Raw genomic sequence first — 16,207 nt, 5'->3', positions numbered from 1 at the left:
ACTGTGTCAGTTGAGCCATATATATAAATATTCGTTGCCGCCGACCACTCTCACTCTTATATTACATCCACTGATGGCCAGCTTCGCTGCTCTTCCAAAGAAAAAGTTGTCCGAGATGCTCTCTCCTCAGATGAACCCCAGGATGGAGAATAGGACACCAGATACGCTGAAAAAAACCTTGAAACTATGCTGGGAAGAGGAAGAGGAGACACTAATATTGAATATAGAGAAAGAGTTGTTACAAATAATCCACGACATCAAGCTGAACAACACCAACCTCAAGCAGAACAATACCGACATCATCAAGCAGAATGAGACAATACTTTTGAAGACAGACCAAGAGTTGTTACAATTAATCAGCAAAATAATCACCAACATCAAGCAGAACAACACCGACATCAATCAGAACAACACACTATTGAAGATGATAGAGCAAGAGTTATTAAAAATAATCACTTACCTGAAGCAGAACTACACAGACCTCAAGCAGGAGATTGATGATTTAAAAAATGAAATTAAAGAGTTGGAAGGCTGAAACAACCCGCCTTTCTTTTGAGGAATTGATATGTGCAACCACTTGGAAGTCATATTAATTTATAATGGGACCAAAGAGCCAATGTTATTCAAAACTCCCGCACAGTGACTGACATAGTGACTGACGTGGATACATCACCGACCTGAAGAAGAAGAATACAAACCTCTGGCAGGAGATTGCTGATTTAAAAAAAAAAACTTTCGAACAGTTGAAGGCTGCCTCATTTCATTTTTAATTCCACTGTAATTTTCACTAAATAAAAGTGTGTATGAATTATAAAATATATTGCTTTATTTTTTTTTTAATTTTGCCTTTATTATTCTAGTGTACATAGGTAGGGGAATGGGGGCACCTTTTAATTTCACTGTAATTTTTCACTAAATAAAAAGTGAGCCCAGAATGGGAACAGATGTAGTATAATTAAAAAGTAAGATGATAATGTCAGTATGGCTGGCACTAGTTCCGGTGAGTGTCAGTACAAGTTGTCATATGTCCGTATTGTGAAGACTGTCTAGATACGTGAAGGTGGGTTTGGAGTGAATGAGGACGACGCCTTGCACCCACCTCCTCCAAATAGATGGGAGGGGGGACAGGAGACATTTATAGCTTTTTGGAGACATGATATTTAAGCATGATCTCATTGATATATCAAGTGATTCTTCCATTGAAGTTGGGGAGGAGGAAAACATCTATTTGGAGCCGAGGAAATAATCATTAAATTTTGTGTGTAAAGTTACTTCACCCGATTATCCCACGCTGGGCTGGATGCCCATTCATCTTTAAAAATTCGTATGTACAAAGTAGTGGGTAATTTTTCTTCATATTTAAAAAAACTACGGATAGTTAATTGGATGAGGGTATACTCACACACAACATATTTGTGTTTTTTCAGATGGTAACTTAAGTTGTCATCACACCCATTAAACAAAACCAATTCATCATCTTGAAATACTACTTTAATTTAGTCTATTTCAATTTTTTCCTGTGATGAGGCCTATGACATCAAAATCAATTGATAGGTATTTTCAAGCTTGACTCCATTATTTTGTCTCATGAATAATTCATATTTTATTCCCCACTTTAGTAGTATTTCTTCAAGTTTTATTAACATAATCTTTACAGATTCAATTTCCCATATTTCATTGGGGTTAGTAGGGTTGGGTTCAGTCTTTTCAGATTCAGCTTCCCATATTTCATTGAGGTTCATTGCTTTGCCTGTAGGGTTGGTTTCACTCAGAGTCTTATCATTTTCAAAATTTGCTGTTGTCTCGTTAATATCAGTCATAATGATGATCTATTTCAAATCTGTGAATGTAAAAAAAAAAAAAAAATATGTTAAGGCATATGTAACTTAACTGATCAATCAACATTTTTATCTAAGATAGTATAAGGTGATGCAGGACTAATAATTAGAGTAAGACCAAACAAGACCCTACCTTACCCAAACTAAGTCAATATAATTATATTATCTTATTATATTATAATATTATCAAAGTGGACTCACTAGATACAGCACAGGACTAGGGTTGTAACTGACAGTTGAATTCTTTTATATCTATCTTTTCAAATTCTGACTTGAGGAGTAGGAGGATGAGGAGGAGGAGGAGGAGGGGTAGGGGTGAGTTAAATCGCCTTCAAGTATATAAAAGCGTTATGCCCAGTATTATTACCTCAGTGTTAAGTGGTCTGATGCAGCATGCATATATCCATAGTGATAACTATTTAATATTATTTAATTGTTGACATATACAACAACTATGGATTCACCACTTTCTATAAATATGTTAATGATGACCCTTGATAACATATACCAAAACAAGATGAAAGAAAAACTTCCAGATACATTTGGAGCATCATTTCAGAAGATGATTTGCTATGCTGAAAACAGTTTAAAGTCTTCGGAATTGTAAGTATCATTATTATAATATGTTAATAATATATATCATATATATATTTTTATAATATCCATACCCCAATAAATTATTACTTATTTTTTTTTTTTTCGTTTTGTTTGTAGGTATGAAAATCTTTTAAAAACATTGAAAGAAAAAAAGAAGATAAAAAGAATAAGTGCAAATGTCCCACATGGAATCCTATCCCCTGAAGACGACCCTGCTATTCTTCATGATATAAAGGTCAACTGCTATGGCCCTGATGACACAACCTACAACAATGATCCTGAAGTTCGAAAAAATGTTCCTCGTGGTGTAACACTCTTGGAGTTTAAGGGACAGTTTGATTTAGTGATCTTTGCCAATAAAAAATTTACTGGTGGTATTGGTGATGAGGATGATAAACAACCGGAAACAAATGATCTATGGAAACAATATTGCTTAGAAGATCTCAGTACTACTACTTCTAAAGTAGTTTGTATGACTAAAGTGAATGGTGAATCAGCTCATTTCAGTGGCAGATACATTAATGGTAAATTTTTTTTAATTACTGGGAGTAAAAGTGTTCATATGTTAATTGGAGAAAGGGAAGACATTGAGCGGTATGATGGAGAACGTTATGTTGTTGCTAAAGTTGTGGCCAGATCACTGTGGGATACATTGAATAATATGGATATTATGAATCGACATTTGGTATATAGTATCTTACACTATACTAAATGTACAGCTGTGTGTGAGCTTCTTCAACCTGACAACCAACATATTGTTAACCTCAGTCACTTGGATAAGCATCAACTCAACGTTATCTGTTTTACTCCATTGTACAACGAATATGAAGAGACTAGCCTTCTTGCATTACCTCCACACTACACACTCAACCTGTTTACGGCATTAGGCTTTACATCTGCCTATTCAATAATTGAAGCTAAAGATGTAGTGAAACACCAGAATAAGGTAGGCAAACAAAAAAGTCTATTGTACAAGGAAGTGCCAATTTATATTATCACATTTTTCAATACAATTTCTTTTATGAAACTATATTATTAAATTATTTTTACAGGTGCGAAGTGATCTTTACAAAGAAGGTGAAGTTTTTTATTTTCTAAATGAGAATGAAGAAACAATTGGAATGATAAAAGTAAAAACAAGATGGTATGTAATACTTATAGCCTTGAGGGAAAAAGCAGTTTATTGTTTTTTATCCAAGAAAAAAAACAAGCAAAATTGGAGTTTAGAGAATAATATTCACTTAACTCAATTACGACTAAATGAAATTCAGAAATGGCTCAAGTTCTCGATTTATATTTTACAAAGATGTAAGGTGAGTATGATGGGTAAAGCACCTACCTACTTTGTTTTCATAAAAAGACCCTCTTAAGAAATTAATTATTTGAAAAATTAGGTTGAAAAATAAGGGATTTATAACACTAATAAATAATTATCATTACTTTCAGGAAATGGGGACAAGTTTTCTACAGTGGTTAAATGAAAAAGTAGAAAAAAAACATATTGCTGTGGAAGATATTAGGCCCCAATTTCCAACAATATGGAGCAGGTTTCTTTTTGAAAAAAATTTGACAGACAATTTTGAAGATGATGAAGAAGAAGAATTAGGTGGTTAGTTACCATTAACTTTAGTAAACAGTGGAAGGCATTGGGAAGACAACCAACTCAGTTACACATTTTCATCTTGATCATCTTTAGAAGTCTATAGAGACAAATTACCGTCTTCATTACTGTCGAGAAGTGGACTAGGGACAATTAATTAAAATATGTTTTCTAGTAACACCTGTGGTAGGGATGACATCTTTTAGACTGGAGTTTGTATTGATTTACACATGATATATAAAGTGTTCATCAATAAAAATAAGTAAGTAGTTAGGTAGTAGTGTAAAAAATGTAGTAAAATTTCCACAATTAAAATGTCTATTTTTATCACAGAATTTCCACTTGGTTCCCTATATTTTTCTTACCATTATTTCAACTTTTTACTAAGGGATCTGGTAAAGGATTTCAGCTGATAAACTCTATAGTCCCAATTTTAAGTCTATGAGTCAACAGGAAGAGGAGGAGGAGGAGGAGGAGGGGGAGGGAGATTGTGTATTATATAAAGAGAGAGAGAGAGAGAGAGAGAGAGAGATGCCTCTCTCAGTCACTAACTAGTCAGTCTAATACAACACTCACATTTTGTTTTCATAGCAATGAGAGAAGAAAAAAATCGTTTGGAGACTTTTAAGGACTGTAACTTCAGTGTAAACAGTCATGTACTTGCAAAGGCGGGTTTCTATTATACTCATAAAGCAAATATTTTAGAATGTTCAATGTGCCATTTTCAAATTGATGCCACGAACGTAAACAAAGATGAAAATAGAATCATTGCTTTACATAAGAAAGAGAAACCAGAATGCACATTTAATCAGAACGTGAAAAGATCTATTTCTAAGAAGTTTGATTCATATGACAGTTTATGGTTTGAAAAGGAACGTTTGGATACCTACATAGATTGGCCACTTGAATGGTTAGAACCATCTGATTTGGCTCGTGATGGCTTTTACTATCTTCGAACAAATGACCACGTTGCTTGTGTCTTTTGTCGAGGCATTGTTGGTTCCTGGGAAAGAGGAGACACTCCCAGAGGCGAACATCAGTATCACTTTCCCCATTGTCAATTCATTCGAAACCAACCAGTGGGAAATTTTCCACTGATATTTAATGAAAAATTCGAGGGTTATTCCATTCCACTGAGAAATAGTAAAAATTCGTCCTATAGACAAGGAATAGATGTCTGTGGTCTAAGTCCTATGACAGACAATGGAGTTCACCAACATACCATCGCCAAGCGAAAAGAATACTTAACACTTGAAAGTCGCCTAGCAAGCTTTAACAATTGGCCTGAACGTGTAACACAGAAACCAACTGAATTGTCAGAAGCTGGATTCTTCTATTGTGGTTTAAGTGATCATGTGCGCTGTTATCATTGTGGGAATGGACTTCGAAACTGGGAAACTGATGATATACCATGGGATGAACATGCTCGCTGGTACCCAGAGTGTACCTTCCTCTTCTTGATGAAAGGAAAAGAATTCATTGATCAGGTATGTCAGCTAAGTAACTTGAAATGAAGGTTGACTATTATTATTGTAATCTTTATAAAAGCCATTTGTAACATTAACTTTATTTTTTTTTTCAGGTTCAAGGGGAAAGGCCACCTTATGAGACAAACCCTTCAATAACCCATATCAATGAAGATCAACACAAACTTATTAAGGAACTAGACATAACTAAGCACCTTATTTCAATGGGTTTCCAGGAAGATCATGTGATGACAACGTATCAAAATCAACTCAAAGAGAAGGGGTTACCTTTCTTTGACATTGCGTCATTTATTGAAGCAGTCTTGCAGTACATAGAAGACGAAGTTAGAAAACTTCTAGTAAATAAATTGGCATTGGCTGAAGTTGATGTTGTCCCAAGCCCACCCATGTCTGATGGAAATGAGTTGGCTTCTGACACAAACCAACAAGTAGAATCATCTACAACTTTAATGGAATTGGCATTGGCTGAAGTTGATGTTGTCCCAAGCCAACAAATGTCTGATGGAACTGAGTTGGCTTCTGACCAAAACCAACAAGTAGAATCATCTACAACTTTAATACAGCCTATAGTAGATGAATTGGCATTGGCTGAAGTTGATGTTGTCCCAAGCCAACCAATGTCTGATGGAACTGAGTTGGCCTCTGACCAAAACCAACAAGTAGAATCATCTACAACTTTAATGGAATTGGCATTGGCTGAAGTTGATGTTGTCCCAAGCCAACCAATGTCTGATGGAACTGAGTTGGCTTCTTACCCCAATCAGCAAGTAGAATCTACAATAGTTGATGAATTGACATTGACTGAAGTTGATGTTGTCCCAAGCCCACCAATGTCTGGTGATTCTAACCCACAACCATTATTTGGTAGAATAACTGATCAAGTTGCCGCTCTCCCAAAGTCAGAAGGTACAATTAGACACAGAGTGATTGAGTGTAAGATTTGTATGGAGAAGGAGAGTGAGTTAATGTGTTTACCTTGTAATCACATATGCACTTGTTTCAAATGTGCATCAAACATATCCACATGTCCAATTTGCAGAGCTGAGATAAAATATACTATTAAAGCAATTATGTCATAGTAAAGAATATTTTAGATGTGTGATAATGATATGATATGTACGATTCGAGAGCAATACTGCAAAGCCTAACATGTTTGAATTGATGGAAATGAACGTACAGATGTGCTGGTGGCTGAAGGTGCTGAGGGAGACCATATTGAAAATACTTCATACCCAAGACTCTTCTAAGAAATTAGAAAACATCATTGTCAAGAAAGTTGTGTTGGATACAAAAATATGTCCACACCTACAGTAATAAGGATGATTTTAGACCATTTACATAACATAATGTATCCTATCTATCAACCCGGCTGGAAATATATGAATTTCAAATCCTATTATTCCTATAATAAATACCTTATAATTATTATTGACGAAATATTATTCCTCTCCCCAGATATAATCTCAGATGAGGAAAAGTTGTAGTTTAGCTATACCAATGTGTGTGTGTGTATCCTTTCAAAATAGATATTTCAATTTTTTTTTTGTCTTTAAGGTAGTATAAAAGTGTCACTAAGGTTGCCTGCAGCAGAACACAGTTTATGGATTAATTAGTGGTAGAGTCGCAATCCAAGCACACTACACTACATACTACCTCTTGATATAACTTTCTAGACAGTGAAAGTGAACAAACAAGCAGTACTATTCAATCTCTGGCGGAACTGAAGAAGCAAACAACCATTCCACAAACTAGTCAAGCCAATCAACCAACTTGTCTGTCAACTGATCTACAACCACCCAACCAATCTGTCCATCAACTGGTCTACAACCACCCTTTTTCTGTTGGAAGTTTCTTTCTAGGGAAGTGGATAACAATTGATCATATAAAATAAGAGAGCACATACTGTTTTTCATAATGGTTGCACCATATGAATTTGATGACATGCAATTGTCAAGGTCTTTAGTACGTGTCTCAGGCAGTGTCTATAACACAGGAGTCATTTTAGACTTAAGCAGAACATCCACTTTCGCTGCTACAGTTCCAGTGGACCCATTGCCTCCGAAATTAGCAGGACCCAGAACACAACAGCAACTATTGCTGAATATTAATAAGCTGAAACATGAAAACCATATTATTCAACAAAATTTGTCAGTTTTGTATAAAATGTTTAAAGAACAGGAGAAACAAATTTCTATGTTGAGAAGGGGTATAAGGGAATAGAGCATCCAAAAAAGTTCCTTTTCTGAAACCACTATCTCCTCCTACTTACTCAACACACCCACCATCTCCTCCTCCTCCTCCAATTAATTCTCTCAATCCATCATCGTCCCCTACAATTTCTATGAGAATCAGGTAATTGTCACCTGATCGTAGAATTATGTTAAATCAATAATTTAAAAAAAAATGAGTGAAATTGTTAAAATAATCTTGAATACTATAACATTCCCAGACAATGGTTCCTCGGGTTTGAGAGAACGTATATTCATAAAAACTCTTATTAACAATTTTGTTGTTGTGAATGATGATGATAAAAGAATAATTCTATTATTGAATAAAATGCTTCATTTGTTTACTATCTCTGATCGATATATTAAATTAATAACCGAAACATATCCTCTTAAGAGTCAGAATCAACAAAAACAAACAATAGCTCTTTTGAATAAAAAATGTAATGAATGTGAGAATGAAAAAAGTGAATTAGAAATTAAATGTGGAAATCAAGATGCCACAATAACAGATTTAAATACAAATGTGAGAGATTTAGAACTTACTATTGTGCAGCTTACAGAGAAATTAGGAGACCAAGAAAATGAAATAGAGAATTTAAAGAAGGAAAATTCAACTCTTCAAGATAATCAAATGAAGCTTAGATTCCAATACGATGATGAAAAGAAACAGTATGAAACAGAATATGCATTTATGTTAGATGAGAAAGATAGACAAATTCAACATATCTCCGAAGACAAAGACAAACAAATAAAAGACTTAGCTGATGAAAAAGAAAAACTAACTGATTTAATAAATTCAAATAATACTAGTATAAGTCGTCAACAACAAGAAGAATTAAATAGGAAAATAAATACAAATTTAATGTCTCTTAAGGATTACCAACTAAAATTAGCTGCATGTGAAAACGATATAAGGATCCAGAAAATGCAATTTCTGGAATGCCAACAAGCCTTACAAAAATGCAACTATGATAAACAATCAGACCAAGAAGAATATAATAATGTATTAGTATCCCAAAACCATTATGTTCAAGAATGCCAACAAAAACTACTAGATTGTGAAAATTCTAAAAAAATAAAGTATGACGAATATAATACATTAGTAAAGAATATAAATGAAGCAAATAAATATAATATTGAAACATTAGAGCAACTTTATACAAAACCTACATTATCGAATAGCGATATAATTCATTGTTTTTCAAGCATATTTCCTTTAAATGATGATAATGAATCGAAAGCAACAGGAAAATCACAAATTGAAGCAATAATAAATAAGTTCATTCATCAGTTAAATACCAAACGTGATAACTACATTCACGAAGAACGTGAAAAGGACATTAAAGATAGGATTTCCCGTTTAAATTATATTAATAATAATGATCTACACCAAAATAATAATATTCTTAATATTTTTACTAACGAAGAAGAAAGAAATTTATTTAATCAAATATTAGAAAAATTTAAAACTAATATTATCGATGAAACAGTATATGAACACGAACATCAAATAATACCTTATGTAAATGAAAATGATCATTTAAAACGTCAATTAGACGAACCTAATTATGTTGCTAAATTGTTAATAGACGCGGTGGCATCAATAGTTTTAGTTAAAGAAATTATAACCAAACGAATTGTTGACCTGGAAAAAGATCATAAAGGAACGAATGAGGAAGTTATAAAAGTTTATGCATTCGTTACTATTCTATATACATTATTCCAGAAGGAAATAAGGCAAGATTTGAATGCAAATAATATACAACGCTTTTATTACATTATCTTGAACGTGATTCGTAAGTCCCCTTCTGATAATATTCATGAAATACTGGCTTTACAACAACAAAATGATTTACATGTTAAGACCTTACAAGAAGAAAATGAAACAATAACTTCTAACCTGTTGACCATTCAACAGACAAATGCTAGTCTCCAGGATTCCAACAAACAAATGCTTTCAGAATTAAGTGAGACAAGAATGCATTTGTCGATGATTAACCATCATGAGACTTCGGTGGACCCCATAGAATATGAAGAAACTCAAATGAATAAATTCACATTAATCATCCAAGCTGTCACTACTCAGCTTGATGCTTACTTGGCCGGGACATGCAACAACAAGTATTTAAGATCAGCATTCGAAAAACTCTCAATGAGAAAAATGTTTTGCAAGAATGAAATGGCGAAATCTGAAATGATGCAATTATTTATTTCACTTTCAAATCATATCTTCAAATTTATATTCTGCGCCCAGTTCTATAAGAATCTTGTCACGGTAATAAACGATAATATTCTTCGGCGTTCCATTCAATTAAACCTTTATTTTTCAAGAGAAATGTATAACCACCGAGATATACTATCTGAAATATTGAACATACCGATGATAAATGAAGCTATAGAAATAGCACCCCCTTTTCCCAATTCTATACAATATTAGTAAATTAACACTGATAAATGGTACGTATTCTATAAGCAACAATGAGGATAATAATCAAATAGTGTCTATCGATAACGAAAAAAAGAATTTAAAATCGATTGCGTTATTACACGAGGCTAATATGGAAGCAGAAAAATCGTGGTTCCTTAAAAACCTAAAAGTTAAGTACGAAAGTGTATTGGGTGATAAAAGCATTTTAAAAGCAATCGCCTCTCAGAAAGTTTCTTCGCCTGAAACTGTTGAGAAAACAACCACACAAAAAAGAGATAAAACGAACTTTATAAGACGCAAAACAAAGGACAAAAGATAAGACTCAAGGCAGGCGACAAGTCGAGGCATTAACAGAGAAAAAGAATCTAAAGGATAGACATATAAACACTATAAGGGGAGGAATAGTTGAAAATAAATAAGAGGATGTCGATGGTAAGCAGTCAACTCATTAGAGAAAGGAATTTTGTAAATACCTCCCCCCCCCCTCAAAAAAAAAAAAAAAAATAAGAGACATCAGAGATTGGAAAAGGGGTTCAAGTTCATAGTAAGTGTGAGTTTGTAAAGATTTGCCACCATTCTCCAGTGTGTAATAAGCCAAATCAACTCGATGAGGATCTTTGGTGTTATGGCCAATTTTCACACAGGCATTACTAACCTTGTAATTAACCGAGATTTCAAATGACAAGGTATATTTTAATTGTTTTGGATTTCATCTAGATCAGGTGTCTGATCAGCAGGCAATTCCCAAAAAATAACGAAAACATTGTTGATATTTTCAAGCTTTATTTTATGTCATATCCTATATCAAAATGGCAATTGTATAAAATGATGATTCTTCAGTTATCACAAAAATATATTTATTATGAAAATGAACATGAGCTTCTGATCAATCACATCCATCGTAAAGGTGAGCTTATATATGTCGATTACTTTAATGAAGTTATAGCCAGTGTAGTTTTGAAGATGGTATGGCAGCATTCAACTAAGCGACTCTCTAATTATTGAGTCACAACTGCAATATACAACAATGCTGAGTTGGGGGATGATGGGGGGGGGGGGAGCTAGAAGGGCAAAAGATAAGCGAGTTATGGTAGGTGGCGACAGAAACACTGCAGTTAGTCTTATTCAACTCCTGCTAAGAGGTCCACACCTTCGGGCCAGGCTCCGCATCATATCGAAAGGTTATTATAGATGGCTCTCTCAGCTACAGAGATATTTAATATACTAATGTATGTGTGTATGTTTCTTATTCTTTTTCAAATAATTTTTTTTTCTTTCACGGTAGTAACCTGTCCATCAACTGCTCAACCACCACCCAACCAACCTGTCCATCAACTGGTCAACAGCCACCCAACCAACCTGTCCATCAACTGGTCAACAGCCACCTAACCAACCTGTCCATCAACTGGTCAACAGCCACCCAACCAACCTGTCCATCAACTGGTCAACAGCCACCCAACCAACCTGTCCATCAACTGGTCTACAACCACCCTTTGTCTGTTGGAAGTTTCTTTCTAGGGAAGTGGATAACAATTGATCATATAAAATAAGAGAGCGCACAGTGTTTTTCATAATGGTTGCACCATATGAATTTGACATGAAATTGCTAATAAGGTCTTTAGTACGTGTCCGAGGCAGTGGCTATAACAGAATAACTGATGGTTCGGTTTGTTTAGACTTAGGCAGAACATCTGCTTTCGCTGCTAGAGTTAGAGTGGACCCATTGCCTCCGAAATTAGCAGGACCCAGAACACAACAGCAATTATCTAAAAGAAGCAACATTGGAGTAAATTCAACTGGAGCGGCAATTCCATCATCTTCCACAGTAGGTCAGACTGTTGTTGCAACAACTTCCCATGAACTCAGTGCAGAAAATGCCAGTAGAAGTGTAAGACCCGCCAGACTCAGAACACATGGACCTATCAGTATTTCCCAAGGAAGCGACATTGGAGTAAATTCAACTGGAGCAATAGGTCAAGAAAATGCTGGAAGTAGTACCAGACCCGCCAGACCCAGAACCTATGGACGTACCAGAATTTCCCAAGGAAACGAGATTGGAGTAAAGACTGTTTCAACTTCCCAAAAGCGTCCTTGTCCCCAAGACCCAAGTGAAGAAAATCAACCCATAACAACAATGAAGGAAATTCTTCTTGCAAGTAAAGGGTCCCGTATTTTAATCTTGACCCACCAACAGGTTCATCAATTACTTGCCAATACGTTGACCACAGAAAAACTTGTGCTGGATATGAATAATCTGATCCAAGAAAACAAAGTTCTTCAACATAAAGTGTCACTTTATCAGGAAATCTTTAGAAACAAGGAGAAATTAATTTCTATTATTAAGAAAATGGGAATAAAGGTTGCATAAATAATTATATGATTATTTAAGATGATTTTTGTTGAATTCATAACATGATAAACTCTGTCAATGTTTCTGAGGTCAATAGCATATGTTATCACAGAATACTTTATGCTGTGTCATATATATTACTTTGTAATGTGAATGTGGATTTGTGTGTATGGTTCTAGTTGAACCAAGTTTCATTAATAGTATATAAAAAAATATTAATATGCAGTATATATCTGGGCAAACTATTCCAGATTTAATCGATATAAGCAATAATTTTTTTATATTTTTCCCCCATCATCATATTCCTCACCTTTTAATCAAGATATGAAAAATTTTATGGCTTGTGTGAGTATTTTAGTTCAAAAATTATTTAGTGAAGGTAATGTAAATCAAGCAAATATATATGTAATAGATAATAATGATAATAATAATAATAATAATAATTATAAACCTCTGCCAATAAATATATTTAATATAAATTCATATGTGGAGGTAGGTTTACTAAGAAAAAATAAAGAATCAACCAAATTAAAAATACATTTTTTAACTACTAGTGATGAAATAAAAGCTATTTTAACTATTCAGTAAAAAAAAAAAATATTTCTTTTATGTTGATATATAGAAGAAAAGACACAAGGATTAATCAGTATAAAAGATGCTGTGTATAGACAATGATTTAAAATACGAGCAAGAGCGATTAGAAACATTTATTAATTGGCCTGTAAGTAACCCAAAGCCCAAAGAGTTGGTAACTAATGGCTTCTTCTATCTGAAAAAAAGAATAGAATGCGCTTGTGCATTTTGTTATGTCTATGTAAATTCTTGGGATGATATTTAAATTATATTATGAGATAAAACATTCATTCTGATGACAGCGTCATATGTGTGCACTGGATCTCTCAAGTAAGACAAACAGGCGTTTACATAAGTATTTTGGGTTAAAGGAACCGTGGATACTTTTTCCCAATACCTATCTAAATTGAAGAGGTTATAAATCATTTTATCTCCTTTACCATGGACATTAATAAGCATGTCCACTATTTTCTTCACTTTGTCTGTAATTATTTCTCTGAAGAATTTCTCATTAAGGATACATTTTTTCTTGACAATTTTTTGTTGTTGTTTTTTTTTGGATGATACCATGACTATTATGATTGCCTTGGAACTTCCTGCCTCCTCTTATACAAAAGTATAATTAACATAAATCTATATCAGATTCCTTAAATATATATATGTGTGGTGAAAATAAAATTTAATTATCTTCTTTTAGCAACTGATGTGATAAAAATCTTTTCATCAATAACATTATAATATAGTTTGTATATTATTTTAAATTTTGAATTATATCCTAGTTAGTAGATGAATAATTGGTGTTCAGGGAGAAAAGTAATCTGTAATCCCCAACTCATTATGATATAATTCAAATTGGGGAAAAGGATATAATTTATAGTTTTATCTTATAAGATAAAGGTATATTATCATCTCAGAGGATTAGTTATAGTTTGCATTCTGTAATTGTATAATTTTTGTAGTGATGCTGAAATAGACTGTATAAAGAGATTGATATACTCACACTCACTGAAGGTCCTGAAAATCTAAGAGCTGTGGAAGATTTAAAATCAGTAGTTAACAAGAGTAATAATATACACGATTTTTAGGATCTGGACCAGTGAACATGGATGGTAGTGTGAAGTAAGTGTGACCGAAGTTTATTAGGGGGTACTTCTTTCTTAATGTTGATGATGTACTCTGGGTCACCTGATCTAAAAAAAATAATAAATATTATGGGTGATAAGACAAGCTGAATAAGTCAACCTAAGCTTAGTTTAATATAAAACTCGACCAAAAAGATAGTGGAAAGTGTTCTTCACAACCGGACGCCCTGGAGTCTGGCTGAGGTAACCTCGCTGTATATAAGATGGCGCGTGTCGCCGTCGTCGCCACCACAGTGTTCAAAACCACAGCAGTCTAACCAACATCCTACAAGAAAACTCATTCTCCTACAGCTACAGCACCTGCTATTTGAGAGAATTAATTATCTGCAGTAGAATAATAAGAATATACTGCTCATACACGTTTGACGGGGCCGGCGCCTGCTTCTCTGACAGCATCTCGTGCTGGGTTTTGTATGTGTACAGAAGAGCATGGAAGGGGAAGTATTCAAGATAATAGTCTTGTGTCTACTAGTTTCCACGAGAGTTGAGGCTGACACAATGGTCGGTCCCGAGAAGATCAAGGTCAAGGGGGACACTGCAGATTACATCCAGATGTCTGCTAATAATAACCTCATTGTTGGACATCAGAACCAACAATCAGCTGCAGGTAAGATCAGTCATCCATATATACACACATACTCCAATTGAAAGTTTATTTAAAGTCAATAGTTATGACCAGATTCTTAGACACATTAAGTAAGATAACACAAATCAAGTGGTAATTTCTATATAAGAGACACAAAATATTAACCTTACTTACGCCTTATTATCTGTTTTACAGGACTGTTTCTATCAGCAACGTATGATTCTGTCTCTCTGGTCAGTCACTCTGCCGGCTTCCCCAGTGCAAAAGAAGAAGAAGAAGAAGAAGAAGAAGAAGAAGAAGAAGAAGAAGAAGAAGAAGAAGAAGAAGAAGAAGAAGAAGAAGAAGAAGGAAGAATAAAGTTATTTACCGATTGCATAACACACATTCTTCACTTACTCCATTTCTAACACAGGTTATGTCCTTGTGGCAAAGAGCCAGTTTTTATAGCTGAGATGATTTCCAGTCACTGCAGTTATTTTTCCTTGTGGCAAAGAGCCAGTTTTTATAGCTGAGGTGATTTCCAGTCACTGCAGTTATTTTTCCTTGTGGCAAAGAGCCAGTTTTTTATGGCTGAGGTGATTTCCAATCACTGCAGTTATAGAGAGCTAGTTTACTAGTGTCACAACAATTATTTCCCTGTGGCAAAGAGTCAGTTTAATAAATAATAAGGCTTAGGTGAATGTATATTATTAAACAAGCATATTTAACAATAACAATTTTTTTTTTTTTTAATTTCTTCAATATTTACCATGGATGTACATTTGTATGCTAAGTTAATATTTGCTAACATTAAATCGTCATGATAACGTTGAAGGTATTTTGATCCACAGATAACTCCACTTTCATTTTCATTTTTTTCTGTTTCTGTTTCATTATTTTGAATAGTTTCCAATGCAATGTGTTTCATGTCTGAGCGTATTTGAGTCAATTCTGTATGAATTCGAGCAGCTCCTATACTACGGAATGATACAAGTTCCATGGGTCCTGTGGAAAGACCACCACGTCGTCCTCGAACTGGTGCTCCGGTCAGTTCAGAAAATACAACTTCATCTGCTCGTGAAGTGTGCATCGTAGCATTTGCGCGGTGATTGGTAACACACATATAAGAACCTTCATATAAACTAGCTAAAACTGGCTCATTATCTCTATTTAAATATGGTTCACCCGTATAGGGATTCATAAGGATTCCAGTACAAGTTTTTCGACCCCACTGTAGATGTTCAATAACATTTTCAAAAGTGAGAGTAAAAGCTGCATCCATGTAATTCAAATTATCAAAGGTATTGCAATATAAATCTGGAGCTTGTCTTTTAAGTGAATGAGGGTTAACTAAAACATCAATGGGTACATTTGATGGAAACATATCACCCTGACTCAT

The sequence above is a fragment of the Procambarus clarkii genome, chromosome 39 (assembly GCF_040958095.1).
Source record: "Procambarus clarkii isolate CNS0578487 chromosome 39, FALCON_Pclarkii_2.0, whole genome shotgun sequence".
Lineage (NCBI taxonomy): Eukaryota > Metazoa > Arthropoda > Malacostraca > Decapoda > Cambaridae > Procambarus > Procambarus clarkii.
The sequence above is the reverse complement of the archived record's forward strand: the minus strand, read 5'-3'. Positions refer to the sequence as shown.